Raw genomic sequence first — 23,755 nt, forward strand, 5'->3', positions numbered from 1 at the left:
GTACAGTGGTAGTGTCTTGTGCTACATCAGTCCAGTCACAGTGGTGGTGTCCTCTGCTGCCATATGTCCAGTGCTGCTGTATAAGTCCAGTCCATTGCAGTGGTGCTATGTTATCCTGCATCAGTCCAGTGGTGGTGTCCCTGAGCTGCTGTATATGTCCAGTTGTACTGCCATATACAGGGGCGTCGGAATGGGGGGGCAAGGGGTTGCTCGCTCCCCCCAAACATGACAGAGTCGCCATCCATCTGGACGCGTGATTGCCCGTCTGAGCCTGCAGCCGCCGCCACTAGCGGCAGCGTTTCCGTGTAAAGTGATAGCAGCGGTCAGTGCAGACTAGCACAGGGCTAGTCCACCCCGCATGTCAGTGCCCCCCCCCCCCCCCCCCCGCAGAAGTGCAAAGGCATCACACAGCGGCGATGCCTTTGCACTTCAAAAGTAGCTCCCGACCAGCGCAGGTTTAGCGTGCTGGCCGGGAGCTACTCGTTGCTCCCCGGCCCGCAGCGGCTGCGTATGACGTCAAGAAGCCGCTGCGGGCTGCTCCCCGCAGGGTACCCGCACTCGGCAGCGATAAAAAGCAGCGAGCGAACGGGTCAGAATGACCCCCATGGTTCACTGCATACAAGGACGGCACGCCAGTTGGACTTTTCAGTGGATATTTCTGTCTACAACCCGGCAGAAGTGGCGGGGCCGTGCCGTTTGAAAGCACCCTACACTTTACATTATTAATTACAATACCGGCATGGGAAAAAGCCGTCCGGCTTTTTCCCGGGCGGCAAAAGCCGCCGCTTGTTTAATAGCCCTATAAGCACAACACGCTCTGGCCACACAACGGGTGCCTCTCTAAGAAATAATGTGACTACTGGTGTGTGGCACTGTTCCCAAATCAGTAGCATGACAATGCGACACACGGTGTATCCAGGAGCTCGCACACCCGGTAACCTCCATCCCCCCCTCTGTATCTGCTGCTTATCGCTACCGGGCAGCTCATACAGCAGGTTGTCAGGGACATGTTACACAGCAGTGGCCGCATTATTGCTTAGTGAGGCACCTACTGAGTGGCCGGGATGTGTTGTGCTTAAACAGCAGCAGCTGGAGCGGGAAGCAGGGCAGTGAGGGCAGCGGGCAGCAATAAAAATGGCCACTGGAGGAGGGCTGCTGCAGCAGCTCCTCCTCCTACCAAACAGTCCCTACACTGCAGCCTGCCAACCATGGCATGGAGCCGCCCTTATCCCCTCCCCCCCCCCCACCCTCCCCACAGGGAGCAGAGTCTGAGGAGCAGACGCACAGCTAGCCAGTAAGCTTTACTTTTGTAAAAAATGTTTTGTTGAAACTTAAAGTCAACTCAGCTTGAAATTAAGGGTGCTGAGCTGCTTGCTGTGGTGGATATACAGGTGCTGTGTGCTGGCCGGGTGAGAGATGATTGTTGTTGGGTGTTACTGTGATCTGTTCTGCTGGGTGAGGTGTGCTGTGGTAGGAGCGGGCATAGAGTTTCTGTATGAGGGGTCACTGTCACCCTGTGTATATGTCCCTCTCTCCACGTGTATGTCCCTCTGTCTCCCTGTATATATGTGCTGCCGTCACCCTGTGTATATGCCCTTCTGTACCCGTGTATGTCCCTCTGTCACCCTGTGTATATGTCCTTCTGTCCCCATGTATGTCCCTCTGTCTCCCTGTATATATGTGCTGCCGTCACCCTGTGTATATTTCCTCCTGTCCCCTTGTATGTCCCTCTGTCTCCCTGTATATACGTGCTGCCATCACCCTGTGTTTGTCACCCTGTGTATATGTCTTCTGTCCCCGTGTATGTTCCTCTGTCTCCCTGTATGTATGTGCTTCCATCACCCTGTGTATATGTCCTTCTGTCCCGTGTATGTCCCTCTGTCTCCCTGTATATACGTGCTGCCGTTACCCTGTGTATATGTCCTTCTGTCCCCGTGTATGTCCCTCTGTCTCCCTGTGTATACGTGCTGCCATCACCCTGTACTTGTGACCCTGTGTATATGTCCTTCTGTCCCCGTGTATGTCCCTCTGTCTCCCTGTATATACGTGCAGCTGTCACCCTCTATTTGTCACCCTGTGTATATGTCTTTCTGTCCCCGTGTATGTCCCTCTGTCTCCCTGTGTATATGTGCAGCCGTCACCCTGCATTTGTCACCCTGTGTATATGTCCTTCTGTCCCCGTGTATGTTCCTCTGTCTCCCTGTATGTATGTGCTGCCATCACCCTGTGTATATGTCCTTCTGTCCCGTGTATGTCCCTCTGTCTCCCTGTATATACGTGCAGCTGTAACCCTCTATTTGTCACCCTGTGTATATGTCTTTCTGTCCCCGTGTATGTCCCTCTGTCTCCTTGTGTACACATGCACCCGTCACCATGTATTTGTCACCCTGTGTATATGTCCTTCTGTCCCCGTGTATGTCCCTCTGTCTCCCTGTGTATACGTGCAGCCGTCACCCTATATTTGTCATCCTGTGTATATGTCCTTCTGTCCCCGTGTATGTTCCTCTGTCTCCCTGTGTATACGTGCAGCCATCACCCTGTATTTGTCACCCTGTGTATATGTCTTTCTGTCCCCGAGTATGTCCCTCTGTCTCCTTGTGTATACGTGCTGCCGTCACCCTGTGTATATTTCCTCCTGTCCCCTTGTATGTCCCTCTGTCTCCCTGTATATACGTGCTGCCATCACCCTGTGTTTGTCACCCTGTGTATATGTCCTTCTGTCCCCGTGTATGTTCCTCTGTCTCCCTGTATGTATGTGCTGCCATCACCCTGTGTATATGTCCTTCTGTCCCGTGTATGTCCCTCTGTCTCCCTGTATATACGTGCTGCCGTCACCCTGTGTATATGTCCTTCTGTCCCCGTGTATGTCCCTCTGTCTCCCTGTATATACGTGCTGCCGTCATCCTGTGTATATGTTTTTCTGTCCCCGTGTATGTCCCTCTGTCTCCCTGTGTATACGTGCTGCCATCACCCTGTATTTGTCACCCTGTGTATATGTCCTTCTGTCCCCGTGTATGTCCCTCTATCTCCCTGTGTATACGTGCAGCTGTCACCCTCTATTTGTCACCCTGTGTATATGTCTTTCTGTCCCCGTGTATGTCCCTCTGTCTCCCTGTATATACGTGCTGCCGTCATCCTGTGTATATGTTTTTCTGACCCCGTGTATGTCCCTCTGTCTCCCTGTGTATACGTGCTGCCATCACCCTGTATTTGTCACCCTGTGTATATGTCCTTCTGTCCCCGTGTATGTCCCTCTGTCTCCCTGTGTATACGTGCAGCTGTCACCCTCTATTTGTCACCCTGTGTATATGTCTTTCTGTCCCCGTGTATGTCCCTCTGTCTGCCTGTGTATACGTGCAGCCGTCACCCTGCATTTGTCACCCTGTGTATATGTCCTTCTGTCCCCGTGTATGTTCCTCTGTCTCCCTGTATGTATGTGCTGCCATCACCCTGTGTATATGTCCTTCTGTCCTGTGTATGTCCCTCTGTCTCCCTGTATATACGTGCAGCTGTAACCCTCTATTTGTCACCCTGTGTATATGTCTTTCTGTCCCCGTGTATGTCCCTCTGTCTCCCTGTGTACACATGCACCCGTCACCATGTATTTGTCACCCTGTGTATATGTCCTTCTGTCCCCGTGTATGTCCCTCTGTCTCCCTGTGTATACGTGCAGCCGTCACCCTATATTTGTCATCCTGTGTATATGTCCTTCTGTCCCCGTGTATGTTCCTCTGTCTCCCTGTGTATACGTGCAGCCATCACCCTGTATTTGTCACCCTGTGTATATGTCTTTCTGTCCCCGAGTATGTCCCTCTGTCTCCTTGTGTATACGTGCTGCCGTCAACCTGTGTATATTTCCTCCTGTCCCCTTGTATGTCCCTCTGTCTCCCTGTATATACGTGCTGCCATCACCCTGTGTTTGTCACCCTGTATATATGTCCTTCTGTCCCCGTGTATGTTCCTCTGTCTCCCTGTATGTATGTGCTGCCATCACCCTGTGTATATGTCCTTCTGTCCCGTGTATGTCCCTCTGTCTCCCTGTATATACTTGCTGCCGTCACCCTGTGTATATGTCCTTCTGTCCCCGTGTATGTCCCTCTGTCTCCCTGTATATACGTGCTGCCGTCATCCTGTGTATATGTTTTTCTGTCCTTGTGTATGTCCCTCTGTCTCCCTGTGTATACGTGCTGCCATCACCCTGTATTTGTCACCCTGTGTATATGTCCTTCTGTCCCCGTGTATGTCCCTCTGTCTCCCTGTGTATACGTGCAGCTGTCACCCTCTATTTGTCACCCTGTGTATATGTCTTTCTGTCCCCGTGTATGTCCCTCTGTCTCCCTGTGTATACGTGCAGCCGTCACCCTGCATTTGTCACCCTGTGTATATGTCCTTCTGTCCCCGTGTATGTTCCTCTGTCTCCCTGTATGTATGTGCTCCCATCACCCTGTGTATATGTCCTTCTGTTCCGTGTATGTCCCTCTGTCTCCCTGTATATACGTGCAGCTGTAACCCTCTATTTGTCACCCTGTGCATATGTCTATCTGTCCCCGTGTATGTCCCTCTGTCTCCCTGTGTACACATGCACCCGTCACCATGTATTTGTCACCCTGTGTATATGTCCTTCTGTCCCCGTGTATGTCCCTCTGTCTCCCTGTGTATACGTGCAGCTGTCACCCTATATTTGTCATCCTGTGTATATGTCCTTCTGTCCCCGTGTATGTTCCTCTGTCTCCCTGTGTATGCGTGCAGCCATCACCCTGTATTTGTCACCCTGTGTATATGTCTTTCTGTCCCCGAGTATGTCCCTCTGTCTCCATGTGTATACGTGCTGCCGTCACCCTGTGTATATTTCCTCCTGTCCCCTTGTATGTCCCTCTGTCTCCCTGTATATACGTGCTGCCATCACCCTGTGTTTGTCACCCTGTGTATATGTACTTCTGTCCCCGTGTATGTTCCTCTGTCTCCCTGTATGTATGTGCTGCCATCACCCTGTGTATATGTCCTTCTGTCCCGTGTATGTCCCTCTGTCTCCCTGTATATACGTGCTGCCGTCACCCTGTGTATATGTCCTTCTGTCCCGTGTATGTCCCTCTGTCTCCCTGTATATACGTGCTGCCGTCACCCTGTGTATATGTTTTTCTGTCCCCGTGTATGTCCCTCTGTCTCCCTGTGTATACATGCTGCCATCACCCTGTATTTGTCACCGTGTGTATATGTCCTTCTGTCCCCATGTATGTCCCTCTGTCTTCCTGCGTATACGTGCAGCTGTCACCCTCTATTTGTCACCCTGTGTATATGTCTTTCTGTCCCCGTGTATGTCCCTCTGTCTCCCTGTGTATACGTGCAGCCGTCACCCTGCATTTGTCACCCTGTGTATATGTCCTTCTGTCCCCGTGTATGTTCCTCTGTCTCCCTGTATGTATGTGCTGCCATCACCCTGTGTATATGTCCTTCTGTCCCGTGTATGTCCCTCTGTCTCCCTGTATATACGTGCAGCTGTAACCCTCTATTTGTCACCCTGTGTATATGTCTTTCTATCCCCGTGTATGTCCCTCTGTCTCCCTGTGTACACATGCACCCGTCACCATGTATTTGTCACCCTGTGTATATGTCCTTCTGTCCCCGTGTATGTCCCTCTGTCTCCCTGTGTATACGTGCAGCCGTCACCCTATATTTTTCATCCTGTGTATATGTCCTTCTGTCCCCGCGTATGTCCCTCTGTCTCCCTGTGTATACGTGCAGCTGTCACCCTCTATTTGTCACCCTGTGTATATGTCTTTCTGTCCCCGTGTATGTCCCTCTGTCTCCCTGTGTATACGTGCAGCCGTCATCCTGTGTATATGTTTTTCTGTCCCCGTGTATGTCCCTCTGTCTCCCTGTGTATACGTGCTGCCATCACCCTGTATTTGTCACCCTGTGTATATGTCTTTCTGTCCCTGTGTATGTCCCTCTGTCTCCCTGTGTATACGTGCAGCCATCATCCTGCATTTGTCACCCTGTGTATATGTCCTTCTGTCCCCGTGTATGTTCCTGTCTCCCTGTATGTATGTGCTGCCATCACCCTGTGTATATGTCCATCTGTCCCGTGTATGTCCCTCTGTCTCCCTGTATATACGTGCAGCTGTAACCCTCTATTTGTCACCCTGTGCATATGTCTTTCTGTCCCCGTGTATGTCCCTCTGTCTCCCTGTGTACACATGCACCCGTCACCATGTATTTGTCACCCTGTGTATATGTCCTTCTGTCCCCGTGTATGTTCCTCTGTCTCCCTGTGTATACGTGCAGCCGTCACCCTATATTTGTCATCCTGTGTATATGTTCTTCTGTCCCCGTGTATGTCCCTCTGTCTCCCTGTGTATACGTGCTGCCATCACCCTGTATTTGTCACTTTGTGTATATGTCCCTCTGTCCCCGTGTATGTCCCTCTGTCTCCCTGTGTATACGTGCAGCTGTCACCCTCTATTTGTCACCCTGTGTATGTCTTTCTGTCCCCGTATATGTCCCTCTGTCTCCCTGTGTACACATGCACCCGTCACCATGTATTTGTCACCCTGTGTATATGTCCTTCTGTCCCCGTGTATGTCCCTCTGTCTCCCTGTGTATACGTGCAGCCATCATCCTATATTTGTCACCCTGTGTATATGTTCTTCTGTCCCCGTGTATGTTCCTCTGTCTCCCTGTATGTATGTGCTCCCATCACCCTGTGTATATGTCCTTCTGTTCCGTGTATGTCCCTCTGTCTCCCTGTATATACGTGCAGCTGTAACCCTCTATTTGTCACCCTGTGCATATGTCTTTCTGTCCCCGTGTATGTCCCTCTGTCTCCCTGTGTACACATGCACCCGTCACCATGTATTTGTCACCCTGTGTATATGTCCTTCTGTCCCCGTGTATGTTCCTCTGTCTCCCTGTGTATACGTGCAGCCGTCACCCTATATTTGTCATCCTGTGTATATGTTCTTCTGTCCCCGTGTATGTCCCTCTGTCTCCCTGTGTATACGTGCTGCCATCACCCTGTATTTGTCACCCTGTGTATATGTCCTTCTGTCCCCGTGTATGTCCCTCTGTCTCCCTGTGTATACGTGCAGCTGTCACCCTCTATTTGTCACCCTGTGTATATGTCTTTCTGTCCCCGTGTATGTCCCTCTGTCTCCCTGTGTATACGTGCAGCCGTCACCCTGCATTTGTCACCCTGTGTATATGTCCTTCTGTCCCCGTGTATGTTCCTCTGTCTCCCTGTATGTATGTGCTCCCATCACCCTGTGTATATGTCCTTCTGTTCCGTGTATGTCCCTCTGTCTCCCTGTATATACGTGCAGCTGTAACCCTCTATTTGTCACCCTGTGCATATGTCTTTCTGTCCCCGTGTATGTCCCTCTGTCTCCCTGTGTACACATGCACCCGTCACCATGTATTTGTCACCCTGTGTATATGTCCTTCTGTCCCCGTGTATGTCCCTCTGTCTCCCTGTGTATACGTGCAGCTGTCACCCTATATTTGTCATCCTGTGTATATGTCCTTCTGTCCCCGTGTATGTTCCTCTGTCTCCCTGTGTATGCGTGCAGCCATCACCCTGTATTTGTCACCCTGTGTATATGTCTTTCTGTCCCCGAGTATGTCCCTCTGTCTCCTTGTGTATACGTGCTGCCGTCACCCTGTGTATATTTCCTCCTGTCCCCTTGTATGTCCCTCTGTCTCCCTGTATATACGTGCTGCCATCACCCTGTGTTTGTCACCCTGTGTATATGTCCTTCTGTCCCCGTGTATGTTCCTCTGTCTCCCTGTATGTATGTGCTGCCATCACCCTGTGTATATGTCCTTCTGTCCCGTGTATGTCCCTCTGTCTCCCTGTATATACGTGCTGCCGTCACCCTGTGTATATGTCCTTCTGTCCCCGTGTATGTCCCTCTGTCTCCCTGTATATACGTGCTGCCGTCAGCCTGTGTATATGTTTTTCTGTCCCCGTGTCTGTCCCTCTGTCTCCCTGTGTATACATGCTGCCATCACCCTGTATTTGTCACCGTGTGTATATGTCCTTCTGTCCCCATGTATGTCCCTCTGTCTCCCTGCGTATACGTGCAGCTGTCACCCTCTATTTGTCACCCTGTGCATATGTCTTTCTGTCCCCGTGTATGTCCCTCTGTCTCCCTGTGTACACATGCACCCGTCACCATGTATTTGTCACCCTGTGTATATGTCCTTCTGTCCCCGTGTATGTCCCTCTGTCTCCCTGTGTATACGTGCAGCTGTCACCCTATATTTGTCATCCTGTGTATATGTCCTTCTGTCCCCGTGTATGTTCCTCTGTCTCCCTGTGTATGCGTGCAGCCATCACCCTGTATTTGTCACCCTGTGTATATGTCTTTCTGTCCCCGAGTATGTCCCTCTGTCTCCTTGTGTATACGTGCTGCCGTCACCCTGTGTATATTTCCTCCTGTCCCCTTGTATGTCCCTCTGTCTCCCTGTATATACGTGCTGCCATCACCCTGTGTTTGTCACCCTGTGTATATGTCCTTCTGTCCCCGTGTATGTTCCTCTGTCTCCCTGTATGTATGTGCTGCCATCACCCTGTGTATATGTCCTTCTGTCCCGTGTATGTCCCTCTGTCTCCCTGTATATACGTGCTGCCGTCACCCTGTGTATATGTCCTTCTGTCCCCGTGTATGTCCCTCTGTCTCCCTGTATATACGTGCTGCCGTCACCCTGTGTATATGTTTTTCTGTCCCCGTGTCTGTCCCTCTGTCTCCCTGTGTATACATGCTGCCATCACCCTGTATTTGTCACCGTGTGTATATGTCCTTCTGTCCCCATGTATGTCCCTCTGTCTCCCTGCGTATACGTGCAGCTGTCACCCTCTATTTGTCACCCTGTGTATATGTCTTTCTGTCCCCGTGTATGTCCCTCTGTCTCCCTGTGTATACGTGCAGCCGTCACCCTGCATTTGTCACCCTGTGTATATGTCCTTCTGTCCCCGTGTATGTTCCTCTGTCTCCCTGTATGTATGTGCTGCCATCACCCTGTGTATATGTCCTTCTGTCCCGTGTATGTCCCTCTGTCTCCCTGTATATACGTGCAGCTGTAACCCTCTATTTGTCACCCTGTGTATATGTCTTTCTGTCCCCGTGTATGTCCCTCTGTCTCCCTGTGTACACATGCACCCGTCACCATGTATTTGTCACCCTGTGTATATGTCCTTCTGTCCCCGTGTATGTCCCTCTGTCTCCCTGTGTATACGTGCAGCCGTCACCCTATATTTTTCATCCTGTGTATATGTCCTTCTGTCCCCGCGTATGTCCCTCTGTCTCCCTGTGTATACGTGCAGCTGTCACCCTCTATTTGTCACCCTGTGTATATGTCTATCTGTCCCCGTGTATGTCCCTCTGTCTCCCTGTGTATACGTGCAGCCGTCATCCTGTGTATATGTTTTTCTGTCCCCGTGTATGTCCCTCTGTCTCCCTGTGTATACGTGCTGCCATCACCCTGTATTTGTCACCCTGTGTATATGTCTTTCTGTCCCTGTGTATGTCCCTCTGTCTCCCTGTGTATACGTGCAGCCGTCACCCTGCATTTGTCACCCTGTGTATATGTCCTTCTGTCCCCGTGTATGTTCCTCTGTCTCCCTGTATGTATGTGCTGCCATCACCCTGTGTATATGTCCTTCTGTCCCGTGTATGTCCCTCTGTCTCCCTGTATATACGTGCAGCTGTAACCCTCTATTTGTCACCCTGTGCATATGTCTTTCTGTCCCCGTGTATGTCCCTCTGTCTCCCTGTGTACACATGCACCCGTCACCATGTATTTGTCACCCTGTGTATATGTCCTTCTGTCCCCGTGTATGTCCCTCTGTCTCCCTGTGTATACGTGCAGCCGTCACCCTATATTTGTCATCCTGTGTATATGTTCTTCTGTCCCCGTGTATGTCCCTCTGTCTCCCTGTGTATACGTGCTGCCATCACCCTGTATTTGTCACCCTGTGTATATGTCCTTCTGTCCCCATGTATGTCCCTCTGTCTCCCTGTGTATACGTGCAGCCGTCACCCTGCATTTGTTACCCTGTGTATATGTCCTTCTGTCCCCGTGTATGTTCCTCTGTCTCCCTGTATGTATGTGCTGCCATCACCCTGTGTATATGTCCTTCTGTCCCGTGTATGTCCCTCTGTCTCCCTGTATGTATGTGCTGCCATCACCCTGTGTATATGTCCTTCTGTCCCGTGTATGTCCCTCTGTCTCCCTGTATATATGTGCAGCTGTAACCCTCTATTGTCACCCTGTGTATATGTCTTTCTGTCCCCGTGTATGTCCCTCTGTCTCCCTGTGTACACATGCACCCGTCACCATGTATTTGTCACCCTGTGTATATGTCCTTCTGTCCCCGTGTATGTCCCTCTGTCTCCCTGTGTATACGTGCAGCCATCATCCTATATTTGTCATCCTGTGTATATGTCCTTCTGTCCCCGTGTATGTTCCTCTGTCTCCCTGTGTATACGTGCTGCTATCACCCAGTGAATACGTGCCACTGTCACCCTGTGTATGTGCCCTGTACCCCTGTGTATGTCCCTCTGTCTCCCTGTATATATGTGTTGCTGTCACCCTATGTATATGTCCCTCTGTTACCCTGTGTATGTTCCTCTGTCACCCTGTGTATTTACTAAACGTGGGGTAGGGAAGTAGAGCACAGGTATGAGAAGGAGAGGAGAGATGAAAGAGGAGGAGGAGGCACTCTACAATGTATATAATGGGCTCTGTCAGGCATATTGTGTGTAAGGGGGTTCTACCAGATATGTATATAAGGGGCCACTCACTCCCAGCTGCTCCATAGAGTTCCGTACAGGTACAAGTGACCCATCTAAGGTGTCCAGTAATTAGGAGCGCCAAACTGATATTTTATCTTGCCCCCACCCCAACCGAAAAATTTTCTGACGCCCAGGGCCGGCGCTACCACTAGGCAGCTGCCTATGGGCGGCGACCACTGGAGGGCGGCACTGCTTAGCCTCAGCCCAGCCAAACTCCTCCTTTTCTTTAAGAGACAGAGGAGCAGCTCGTGGGCGCCCACCACGTCTGTCTTCAAAGTTCAAACGAGTGAGTTTACTATGTGTGACAGTGTGAGTCAGCAAACCTGCCCCCCCCACACACCTCTCTGCGATAGTGTCAGTGTGGAATGTGTTTGAATTGTGTTCAGGCTGCCGCCTGTCTGCCGCATGTTGTGCTCCTGTCCTGAGTCCGGGGTCCCACATTATCATTATTTATCACATTATGAGCTCTCACGTCTCACCGCAGGTCCGCAGCTCCCCCACACGATGGTCTCCGGCCGCCCGCGTCATGCCCGCCCCCCCCCCGGCCCACACCCATCAGCCCTGCATTCATCATGAAAGAGTGACCCGCGGCCGCTGGCCTGATCCGCTCCGCTGCCGCACTGTGTTACTGCTCCGGCGCCGCCTCCCCACTACGATCGCCTGCAACTTGTCATCTGCGCTGTGCGCTCCCCCTCCCTCCATTCAATCCCGCGACTGGCTCCAATGAACAGCACTGGAACTCAGTGAATGGCACCGTCCTGCTGGCTGCTGCTGCCTCTTGTTAACAGCTGCCCCCCCCCCCCCTCCCGCCCTCGCCTTCTGCAGCTTGTTCCTACATGGTTCATCTCCCCCCCCCCCTCCCCCGCAATTGGACTCCCGCTGCCCCCCCTCCCCTGCCTGCATCTGGTCACCAGCTAGCCTCCCCCACACTTATTGGGCTCACGCTGCCCCCCCCTCCCTTTCCTGGCCTGCACCTCTGAGCTCCGTGCATACGGGATTGAGCCACATCCTCCCGCCATGACCACCGTGTGGGACGCTATCCTGACATTTTGCCCCTCCCACCGCTGCTGTGGATACGCAGGGGGGCTATCCCGAATGCTGGGATCCCAAACTGACATGACCCTAGAGAAGTAAGCCACAGGGGGTGGGGGGTGGGTGGGAGGGGAGAGGTTAGGTGTAGGCTTGTGGGGGAGGGTTAGGGTTAAGCTGCGGGTAGGGGGAGGGACAGGGTTAGGCACAGCTGGGGAGGGTTAGGCTGGGGGAGAAGTAGGGCTAGATTTAGGCTGCAGGAAGGGAGTGGTTAGGGTTAGTTACCACCAGGGAGGGTTAGGATTAAGCTGGGGGGGGGGGGGGGGGGGCAGTTAGGGTCAGGCTGCGGGAAAGGTGTGTTAGGGTTTGGGGGGGGGGGGGGGTTAGGGATCAGGGTTAGCTTACTTAATTAGTAAGTGTCTGGATTTAATCTCTTGGATGTCGCTGTCGGTATTTTGGCATCCTAAGCACCAAGATATCATATGTATTCCATATATATTTTATATATATATATATTACCATTAGCCCGGCACTCCGTTTTGGATGTTGATTGGCCCGGTGCCCCCAGTGCAGAGGATAGTATATAGAATTGATACTGCGGCACTCGGAGTCGTTTAAAAAGAGCAAAGTGTAGTCAAAAAAATGTACATCACATAGATCAATGTTTCGGGGTGCCTAACCCCTTTGTCAAGGTGTGACAATGGGTTTAGGCACCCTGAAATGTTGCACTATGTGATGGAAATTTTTTTGACTTTTCTCTTTTTAAACGACTCTGAGTGCCGCAGTATTAAATATATATATATATATATATATATATATATATGTGTGTGTGTGTATGTATATATATATATTAATATTATTTATCCCATTGCCGGATCCTCATATATATTTTTTGGACATATGAAAGTATTATAGGTAAGTTCTATTACAATATCCAACTAATCATTTATTGTTTTAAACTAAAAACTGGGATGTTTATATTATTTTAATGTTTTTTTTTTTTTTTTATTAGGTAAATTAAATAAAAATTTGGACAAATTAATTACAAGCCTTTGGAAGATTTATATTAACCATCAGTGAGTATCTTTATCCGATTTGGGAGGAAATAAATAATTCTACTTATATATGTACAACATTATATATATATATCTTATTGTAGGATGGTCGCAAATAGGAAGATTCATTAAATACTACAAAACCATGGAAGTTAATTATACATAATAATTCTTAGTAAGTATTATGGTTCAAATTATTAAAAGAAAATAATAATATTTCTATTGTAGTTATTATAATTTCAGTTTTTTCTATTTTCAAATAGGTAAAATATGGATTATAATTTTGTGAAAATACAGCTGTTTCAAACTAATTAATTGCCTTTTCATAAGTAAGTAATACCATATTTATTTACTGTGGAGTCATTCATCAAAACAGCCATCAGTAAATTAATTGTTATGAATTCATTTTAAATTTTTATTAATGTTGGTATCTAGATGGATAATTGCTTTAATAAATTAAGTCCGTACAATGCCAGCTAATTTTGACATTGATATTGTGAATTGTTTTTTTTTTGTTTTTTTTTGTCAATTTTGTATTTGATAACCAGTTAAACAATTGTCTTATTAGACTAATAAATCAAATTATTACAATGTTAGCTAAATTGGACATAGATATATTTTTTGTGCATATTCTTCCTCATATATTTATATATATATATGTATATATATATATATATATATTTTTTTTATATTTTAGTATTCCTCTTTGTTTCATATTTTTATTTATACTTGTTTTTTTACTTTTTACTTACTTTTGATCACACCCTAAAGAAAACACTCCTGAAGAAGTCGACATACGACGAAACGCGTTGAGTGTAAAAATCTTTTATTGTTTGGAAAAGTTGTTATTAAATTTTTTGGCTGTAATGAACAATAACACATTGTAAAAGTGTACATCATTTTTTATCAGTATTGAAATTTAATTATTTTAGCAATAAAAAGCAATAGATGTTTTAAAGTTTAAAGGGTGTTTTTGTGATGTCATCCTCTTTTTGTCAGAAACCAATATAACCATATTAAATTGTATTATACATAAATATATTTATTTCAGTCATTAAGTGCGCTCCACAGAGATATACCATTTCTTGGTATATATATATATATATATATATATATATATATATAGTGCCTGAAGTGGGCTTGTGTACAATGGTTTGGTATACCGGCACTTCTTCGAGTACTGTCCCCCGCCGGTCCGCCGCCACATCTAGCTGACCGCAGCGCTATTATTTCAAATCTGCTGCGGACCGGCAGCCAATCAGGAGCGGCTGCTCCTGATTGGCTGCCGGTCCACAGCAGATTTGAAATAGTACAGTGCGGCTCCTGCATGCGGCATGATTATGGCAAGGCTCCGGCTCCCGCCATCCTGACAGCTCGGCTGCCCAGCTCCGGCTTTCTCCTGATGACAACTCGGCTGCCCAGCTCCTGCTCCCGTATGCTGATACCCCGGCTACCTGGCAAATGGTGAGCAGAGGGGAACTAATGGAGGAGAGTGTCAGGGTGGGGACACTGTGTGTGTGTAAATGTGGTTGTGTGTGTATATATGTGGCTGTGTGTGTGTGTGTGTGTGTGTGTGTGTGTGTGTGTGTGTGTGTGTGTGCATATATATATATATATATATATATGTGTGGCTGTGTGTGTATATGTGTGTGTGTGTACTGTATGTGTACTGTATGTGGCTGTGAGTATGTAGATGTGTGGCTGTGTGTGTGGCATAATGTGAATTTCGGCTCATTCCACGTGGCATAATGTGAATTTCGGCTCATTCCTCGTGGCATAATGTGAATTTCGGTTCATACCGTGTGCTATGATGTGAATTTCGGCTCATACCGTGTGCTATGATGTGAATTTCGGCTTATACCGTGTGCTCTAATGTGAATTTCGGCTCATACCGTGTGCTATAATGTGAATTTTGGCTCATACCGTGTGCTATAATGTGAATTTTGGCGCATAACGTGTGCTATAATGTGATTTTCGGCTCATACCGTGTGCTATAATGTGATTTTCGGCTCATACTGTGTGCTATAATGTGATTTTTGGCTAATAGCTTGTGCTATAATGTGATTTTCGGCTCATACCGTGTGCTATAATGTGATTTTCGGTTCATACTGTGTGCTATAATGTGATTTTTGGCTAATAGCGTGTGCTATAATGTGATTTTCAGCTCATACTGTGTGGTATAATGTGAAAGGGGCACCAGTACTAGAAAGTATAAGGGGTCCTAGTATTGTGGTGCAAAATGTGTATAAGGGGTGGTAAACTACACTGAAGGGCACACCCCCTTTTAAGTGGCCACGCACCCTTTTTCGGAGCGGCACGCGCATAATTACAACCTTCACTTTTCCATACCCCTACTTCAAAATTTCCACTTCGCCCACTGTGTGTGGAAAAAAAAAAAATATATATACATACATATATATATATATATATATATATATATATATTCACACACACACACACCACAACTCTCCCTAATAATAACCCCTAATCTGAACACCTTCACCCAAACTGCTAAAACAACACTGATATCTTATCCCTAAATTTTACCTGAGGGCTCGGTATTTTGCCGGGGGGGGCTGACTATTTGCCTAGGGTGCTGAGAAACCTTGCACCGGCCCTGCTGACGCCTCTGGCCGTATATGTCCAGTGATACTACCGTATATGTCCATTGATACTGCCGTATATGTCCAGTGGTGTTGCCGTATAAGTCCATTGGTACTGCAGTATAATTCCAGTGATCCTACCGTATAATTCCAGTGGTACTGGCTTCTGTGAGCCGCTGCTGGAACTGTGTGACTACCGGACATCTGAGTAAATCATGTCCGGGGCAATCATGTAGCCGGTATCAGTGAAGCTGCAGCCAAGATAGCAGCCACTGGCCTCAGCATGCCTATTATATGGGATTGACACTAGAGATGAGCGGGTTCGGTTCCTCGGAATCCGAACCCGCCCGAACTTCAGGTTTTTTTATACGGGGCCGAGCGACTCGGATCTTCCCGCCTTGCTCGGTTAACCCGAGCGCGCCCGAACGTCATCATCCCGCTGTCGGATTCTCGCAAGGCTCGGATTCTATCGCGAGACTCGGATTCTATATAAGGAGCCACGCGTCGCCGCCATTTTCACACGTGCATTGAGATTGATAGGGAGAGGACGTGGCTGGCGTCCTCTCCGTTTAGACTAGAGTACTAGAGAGAGACACAAATTTTGGGTAGCATATTATTAGGAGGAGTACTACTTGCTGCTGATAGTGTGACCAGTGACCACCAGTTTAATTAATCCGTTCTCTGCCTGATAAAAAACGATACACAGTGTGACACAGTCACATACCATATCTGTGCTCAGCCCAGTGTGCTGCATCATATGTAATACTGTATATCATTATCTGACTGTGCTGAGTGCTCACTGCTCACACAGCTTAATTGTGGGGGAGACTGGGGAGCAGTTATAGCAGGAGTACATATTTTAAGTACAGTGCACACTTTTGCTGCCAGAGTGCCACTGCCAGTGTGACTGACCAGTGACCACTGACCACCAGTATTGTGATTGTCTGCTGACCACCAGTATAATTGTGATTGTCTGCCTGAAAAAGTTAAACACTCGTCGTGTGGTGTTTTTATAAACGCATTCTGCAGACAGTGTCCAGCAGGTCCGTCATTACATAATATATACCTGTCCGGCTGCAGTACTAGTGTGATATATATATATATATTTTAATTTTATCTCATTATCATCCAGTCTATATTAGCAGCAGACACAGTACGGTAGTCCACGGCTGTAGCTACCTCTGTGTCGTCAGTCGCTCGTCCATCCATAATTGTATACCACCTACCCGTGGTTTTTTTTTCTTTCTATCTTCTTGATACTAGTAGCTTACTTTAGGAGTCTGCAGTGCTGACAGACAGTGTCCAGCAGGTCCGTCATTACATAATATATACCTGTCCGGCTGCAGTACTAGTGTGATATATATATATATTTTAATTTTATCTCATTATCATCCAGTCTATATTAGCAGCAGACACAGTACGGTAGTCCACGGCTGTAGCTACCTCTGTGTCGGCAGTCGCTCGTCCATCCATAATTGTATACCACCTACCCGTGTTTTTTTTTTTTTTTTTTTCTATCTTCTTGATACTAGTAGCTTACTTTAGGAGTCTGCAGTGCTGACAGACAGTGTCCAGCAGGTCCGTCATTACATAATATATACCTGTCCGGCTGCAGTACTAGTGTGATATATATATATATTTTAATTTTATCTCATTATCATCCAGTCTATATTAGCAGCAGACACAGTACGGTAGTCCACGGCTGTAGCTACCTCTGTGTCGGCAGTCGCTCGTCCATCCATAATTGTATACCACCTACCCGTGTTTTTTTTTTTTCTATCTTCTTGATACTAGTAGCTTACTTTAGGAGTCTGCAGTGCTGACAGACAGTGTCCAGCAGGTCCGTCATTACATAATATATACCTGTCCGGCTGCAGTACTAGTGTGATATATATATATATATATATATTTTAATTTTATCTCATTATCATCCAGTCTATATTAGCAGCAGACACAGTACGGTAGTCCACGGCTGTAGCTACCTCTGTGTCGGCAGTCGCTCGTACATCCATAATTGTATACCACCTACCCGTGGTTTTTTTTTTTTTTTTCTATCTTCTTGATACTAGTAGCTTACTTTAGGAGTCTGCAGTGCTGACAGACAGTGTCCAGCAGGTCCGTCATTACATAATATATACCTGTCCGGCTGCAGTACTAGTGTGATATATATATATATTTTAATTTTATCTCATTATCATCCAGTCTATATTAGCAGCAGACACAGTACGGTAGTCCACGGCTGTAGCTACCTCTGTGTCGGCAGTCGCTCGTCCATCCATAATTGTATACCACCTACCCGTGGTTTTTTTTTTCTCTATCTTCTTGATATTAGTAGCTTACTTTAGGAGTCTGCAGTGCTGACAGACAGTGTCCAGCAGGTCCGTCGTTACATAATATATACCTGTCAGGCTGCAGTACTAGTGTGATATATATATATATATTTTAATTTTATCTCATTATCATCCAGTCTATATTAGCAGCAGACACAGTACGGTAGTCCACGGCTGTAGCTACCTCTGTGTCGGCAGTCGCTCGTCCATCCATAATTGTATACCACCTACCCGTGGTTTTTTTTTTCTATCTTCTTGATACTAGTAGCTTACTTTAGGAGTCTGCAGTGCTGACAGACAGTGTCCAGCAGGTCCGTCATTACATAATATATACCTGTCCGGCTGCAGTACTAGTGTGATATATATATATATTTTAATTTTATCTCATTATCATCCAGTCTATATTAGCAGCAGACACAGTACGGTAGTCCATGGCTGTAGCTACCTCTGTGTCGGCAGTCGCTCGTCCATTCATAATTGTATACCACCTACCAGTGTTTTTTTTTTTTCTATCTTCTTGATACTAGTAGCTTACTTTAGGAGTCTGCAGTGCTGACAGACAGTGTCCAGCAGGTCCGTCATTACATAATATATACCTGTCCGGCTGCAGTACTAGTGTGATATATATATATATTTTAATTTTATCTCATTATCATCCAGTCTATATTAGCAGCAGACACAGTACGGTAGTCCACGGCTGTAGCTACCTCTGTGTCGGCAGTCGCTCGTCCATCCATAATTGTATACCACCTACCCGTGTTTTTTTTTTTTTTTTCTATCTTCTTGATACTAGTAGCTTACTTTAGGAGTCTGCAGTGCTGACAGACAGTGTCCAGCAGGTCCGTCATTACATAATATATACCTGTCCGGCTGCAGTACTAGTGTGATATATATATATATTTTAATTTTATCTCATTATCATCCAGTCTATATTAGCAGCAGACACAGTACGGTAGTCCACGGCTGTAGCTACCTCTGTGTCGGCAGTCGCTCGTACATCCATAATTGTATACCACCTACCCGTGGTTTTTTTTTTTTTTCTATCTTCTTGATACTAGTAGCTTACTTTAGGAGTCTGCAGTGCTGACAGACAGTGTCCAGCAGGTCCGTCATTACATAATATATACCTGTCCGGCTGCAGTACTAGTGTGATATATATATATATTTTAATTTTATCTCATTATCATCCAGTCTATATTAGCAGCAGACACAGTACGGTAGTCCACGGCTGTAGCTACCTCTGTGTCGGCAGTCGCTCGTCCATCCATAATTGTATACCACCTACCCGTGGTTTTTTTTTTTCTCTATCTTCTTGATATTAGTAGCTTACTTTAGGAGTCTGCAGTGCTGACAGACAGTGTCCAGCAGGTCCGTCATTACATAATATATACCTGTCAGGCTGCAGTACTAGTGTGATATATATATATTTTAATTTTATCTCATTATCATCCAGTCTATATTAGCAGCAGACACAGTACGGTAGTCCACGGCTGTAGCTACCTCTGTGTCGGCAGTCGCTCGTCCATCCATAATTGTATACCACCTACCCGTGTTTTTTTTTTTCTATCTTCTTGATACTAGTAGCTTACTTTAGGAGTCTGCAGTGCTGACAGACAGTGTCCAGCAGGTCCGTCATTACATAATATATACCTGTCCGGCTGCAGTACTAGTGTGATATATATATATATTTTAATTTTATCTCATTATCATCCAGTCTATATTAGCAGCAGACACAGTACGGTAGTCCATGGCTGTAGCTACCTCTGTGTCGGCAGTCGCTCGTCCATTCATAATTGTATACCACCTACCCGTGTTTTTTTTTTTTTCTATCTTCTTGATACTAGTAGCTTACTTTAGGAGTCTGCAGTGCTGACAGACAGTGTCCAGCAGGTCCGTCATTACATAATATATACCTGTCCGGCTGCAGTACTAGTGTGATATATATATATATATATTTTAATTTTATCTCATTATCATCCAGTCTATATTAGCAGCAGACACAGTACGGTAGTCCACGGCTGTAGCTACCTCTGTGTCGGCAGTCGCTCGTCCATCCATAATTGTATACCACCTACCCGTGGTTTTTTTTTTCTATCTTCTTGATACTAGTAGCTTACTTTAGGAGTCTGCAGTGCTGACAGACAGTGTCCAGCAGGTCCGTCATTACTGATAAAGCTAAATATTTATCGTATATAAAACACTTTAAGAGGTCTAAGAACACTGTACGCTATCTACGTAAGAAGTACCGTAAGGGTACGCAAGTTGCGTAACGATCGCTCAACCGTAGTCGAGACGCTCAAGCGTCACGTTCGCTTACGGCCCAGAGATCACAGGCAGGCACGCTATTGGCTGCCGACTAAAGTAATGATTCGCTATAGCGTAGCGGACGCTCGGGACCACGAGGAGATCACCAGCGGTGCAGACGCTTATAACGTTAAACCTTTATATCTATACCTTTAACAACGAAATATACAGTAAACCTTAGTGTGGTGACAGAGTGTAAGTGCAACCTGGTGTAACCTGATTAACTACAAAGCTGCTTGAGCGTCACCGACGCTCAGGGAATACTTAACACTATAAGAAATACACAGATACCTGGGCTTAGGGTCCAAAACCTATTATATGTATTTTGACTATTATACTTGCAAAAGAATCACATTACAAAGCATACACTACAATATAACATAGACTAACTAACCAAATAACTACACAGGAAATACCATACAATACAATACAATACAATCAAGGGAAAATAAGGGAAAAAGAGGGTAGAGAGAGATGGCTCACAATAACATCAAGACAATATGATTGCGGAGAAACACTTACGCACAAGGGGAAACGATCGCATGCGCCTCGATATCCAGCTCCCGATTATCAGCAATGAGAACCGTTGAAGAGAGTGTACTGGATACGGTCGGCCTGCCTATTTATGCCCCACACACAATACAATTCAATGGTCCCTACAATCTCATTGTTCATTGGACACAGGAATTCGGCTTCGCATTATAACAAAAGGTCATAGGTTGATTCATACAGGTGGGCTGTGACTGTTTCCAACTGTTCAGGTGGGTGGGATACTGGGTTTCCCGCCGCATGACTAAGTAAGAACAAATAATAGTAAATGGACATAAACTTCTTATGTCCATAACTATTCGCACGAGCGATTAATCCGCTCCAAACCAACACCGGAATATTGCTATTTAAATACTCTTCCGATGGGTACCAAACACCACTGTATGACCCCTGTTAGACCCTTTGTACAATACAAAGAGGGATCTCTCTGTTCAGGAACATGCTATATTAACTAAACTTTCAGTATCTATCAAAGGGACCATGATCTACAAAATACATTATTAGTGAAAATATGTAACGAATGAGTCGCACGCTATGATTACATAAACTCTACCGTAAATACGCATACCGTGCGCCTGCGGGTGCCCGCGACTGTGAGTATGTGCACGTACGGGAGAGCGTACGCATGCGCAGCGCGGACCAGTATGAGGTGCAAATATGGCAGTGTGTGTAGAGATATTTTTCTGACTTTGACAGTCCACCCTTTGGCAGTCAATAATAACTGCCACCTTCTAAAACATTTCAAAAGGAGAAAAATATATGTCAGGGGTTAATTCATTTCCATGGTTGGGTAAGGGAGGAGAGAGGAGTAGGTGGGAAGAGGGTATGACCTAGTGAGATAGCAGAAGCATGTGTGTATGAGTCCATGTTTGGGGGGGTCATGTATCATCGTGCCGTACGTGTTGTAAATCAAGCTTCGAGGTATTGCGAAGTATACATTTGAATTCCTTCTTATCCCGTATTAAGGGTCTGTGGATGGGCTGTCAAACTCTACCGAGCTCATTTCGGCTTTCAGTTGTAACAAAATGGGGAAGCACATTTTAGTTGATGATACATGAATAGGGGAGGTATGTGGTTGCTGATATCTGTGCCTGTATTCCCTATCGACTATGTGTGTTATTACCTGAGGGTTGTAGAGATGAAGATAAAGAACACTTATGGAAAATGCAGTGGTATTCTATGTCAGGTTAATGTACATCTGTCGGTTGAAGTTTTGTTCGGTATCAGTTGAAAGTCGTCTTCTTTGCGCTGTTTTGCCCATTAGGTGCGAGCAAAAAGCTTTGTCAATGCCATTAGATTTACAAAAAAAAATGTTGGGCTAGCGTAAGTTTAAGAATTCTAGGGAAACTGGGGATCCATGGCAAAGTTCATCAAATGTCCGTATCTACAGTGGTCAAAACTTCTCCTTTGGTCAATCCGTTGTCTGTATAGCGTCTCGTCAACTTCCTTGTCCAAGTGGGTCTTTTTATCTTGGAGAAAAAAAACCAGAAAAACAGGTGAAAGAAACGGACCGTATAATCGCATTTTCATTACATCATTGTTTCTATTGTTGGGTCATAAATCAAATCCAGGTTAATTACAGTTTCCTCACTCCTCAAACTCATTACTCTTGTACTTTGTTTGCACTTCATTAAAGCCTGACCGCATCTAAATATCAAGCCAATTGATATGACAACACCTAAGATACATAGGAGAAACTTCCCAACATCCATTATGACTCCTTGAGCCCAGTCTCCTAAACCGGAGAACCAATTTCGCGGGTTCAACCATGACACCCAACCAGTCAGCTCATTACCTACAGCAGCAAGAGTGAGATTGTGTTTTCGGCGAAATTCCCACTTCAATTGGAGAATATCGTCCATCTTTTGGTCTATGACCTCGACCGGATCCTCGGTGCTATTCGTGATATACGTGCAACACTTCACGCCATACTGTGTTGCCAATGTAACACAATATCCGCCTGTCACTGCTGTGAGGTAATTAAGAACCATTCTATGCTGCACCAGTTCTGTTTTATAAGCTTGAAGTTCCCTTCCAGTATATCTAAACGTGTCATCATACATTTCAGTGATATTATCTAACAAATTTGCGAGCGCCGATATGTATTTATAATTCAGCACTCCTCTAGCGGTGCGGGTGAAATCTAACGCGATTAAGAATTGAATCCCGGTGGATTCACTTATCAGATCAGAGGCCGGATGCTCTGTCTTCTCTATCAGGTGCCTTTTAACAACGTGCTCGTAATGGGTGTGAGTATAAGGAGCTTGGGCACCACGGTGTATGTCTTTCATTTTGTCATGTGACACAGTCATTACTTCAGGCAATACTTTTCCAATATAACACAATCCTTCAGAGTTTGGGGCAAGCCACTTGTACGCCTTTCTCCCGCATATGAAATATGCATCATCGGGGAGAACATATGGGACGGAGTAGGACATAATCATATTACACACCTTCCATGTGAAATCTCCTGACCCTAATTCTTCCATCTGCTTAGTACACGTATCAGGTTGTACGATATGTGCACAGTATCCTGGTGATACTTCTCCAACTCTCGTAATCCTATTTCCTAAGGTGTACCTATACCGGAAAGATTTTCCTCTACTGGCTATGTGGCGTACAAGCTCTGTATCTGTAGGCATTCTATCTGCTCTATGCGAAAAGGTCATGGTGTGGTTACTCCATGACACTTCCCAATTTCCTGGCTTTCGGGGATTGGAGATGTTGAAACATAATAGGGACCTATCCACGTGGTATTGGTGGAGCTTCAAACTAGGAGGGCTGGAGATGTTAAACCTCCTGTCCACCGGTCTCCCACCACTTAACTCAAGTACCTCCCCTAACGTTAAAGGAAATGGTACTAGCCCTGATTTGCTATGACCCTGAGGTACTTGAGAGCATACCCAACAATCTGTTTTGTTTAACACACTACCCACTAAGGAGTGATAGTCACTCAATGGATGCCGGTCCATATGGATATTAAAACTGGATTGGCATTTCTTAATGCACCCATCCTTAATGACATTGTTACAGAGCCTACAGATACAGTTTTCTTCTTAAACTAACAATCCTTCAAAATGTTTACAAATAAC

General features: G+C 46.3%; 2 long non-coding RNA genes across 4 annotated transcripts in view; both read left to right on the plus strand.

The window, feature by feature from the left end:
- The window catches only part of LOC134935523 (uncharacterized), a 97,088-nt gene extending 84,032 nt beyond the window's left edge, over positions 1–13,056 (plus strand). For 2 of the 3 annotated variants that reach the window (XR_010180220.1, XR_010180219.1), the window contains exons 3-4: positions 12,835–12,898; positions 12,982–13,056. This is a non-coding gene — a long non-coding RNA (uncharacterized LOC134935523). Of the gene's footprint in view, positions 1–12,672; positions 12,738–12,834; positions 12,899–12,981 lie in introns of those variants that run through there. The other variant, XR_010180221.1, reaches the window with a different exon arrangement.
- Positions 13,057–13,136: 80 nt separating this feature from the next.
- On the plus strand, positions 13,137–13,842 carry LOC134935524 (uncharacterized). Its single transcript, XR_010180222.1, has 2 exons — positions 13,137–13,206; positions 13,649–13,842. It is a non-coding gene; the product is annotated as an uncharacterized LOC134935524 (long non-coding RNA).
- The last annotated feature ends 9,913 nt before the right edge of the window (positions 13,843–23,755 follow it).

The sequence above is a fragment of the Pseudophryne corroboree genome, chromosome 6 (genome assembly GCF_028390025.1).
Source record: "Pseudophryne corroboree isolate aPseCor3 chromosome 6, aPseCor3.hap2, whole genome shotgun sequence".
Lineage (NCBI taxonomy): Eukaryota > Metazoa > Chordata > Amphibia > Anura > Myobatrachidae > Pseudophryne > Pseudophryne corroboree.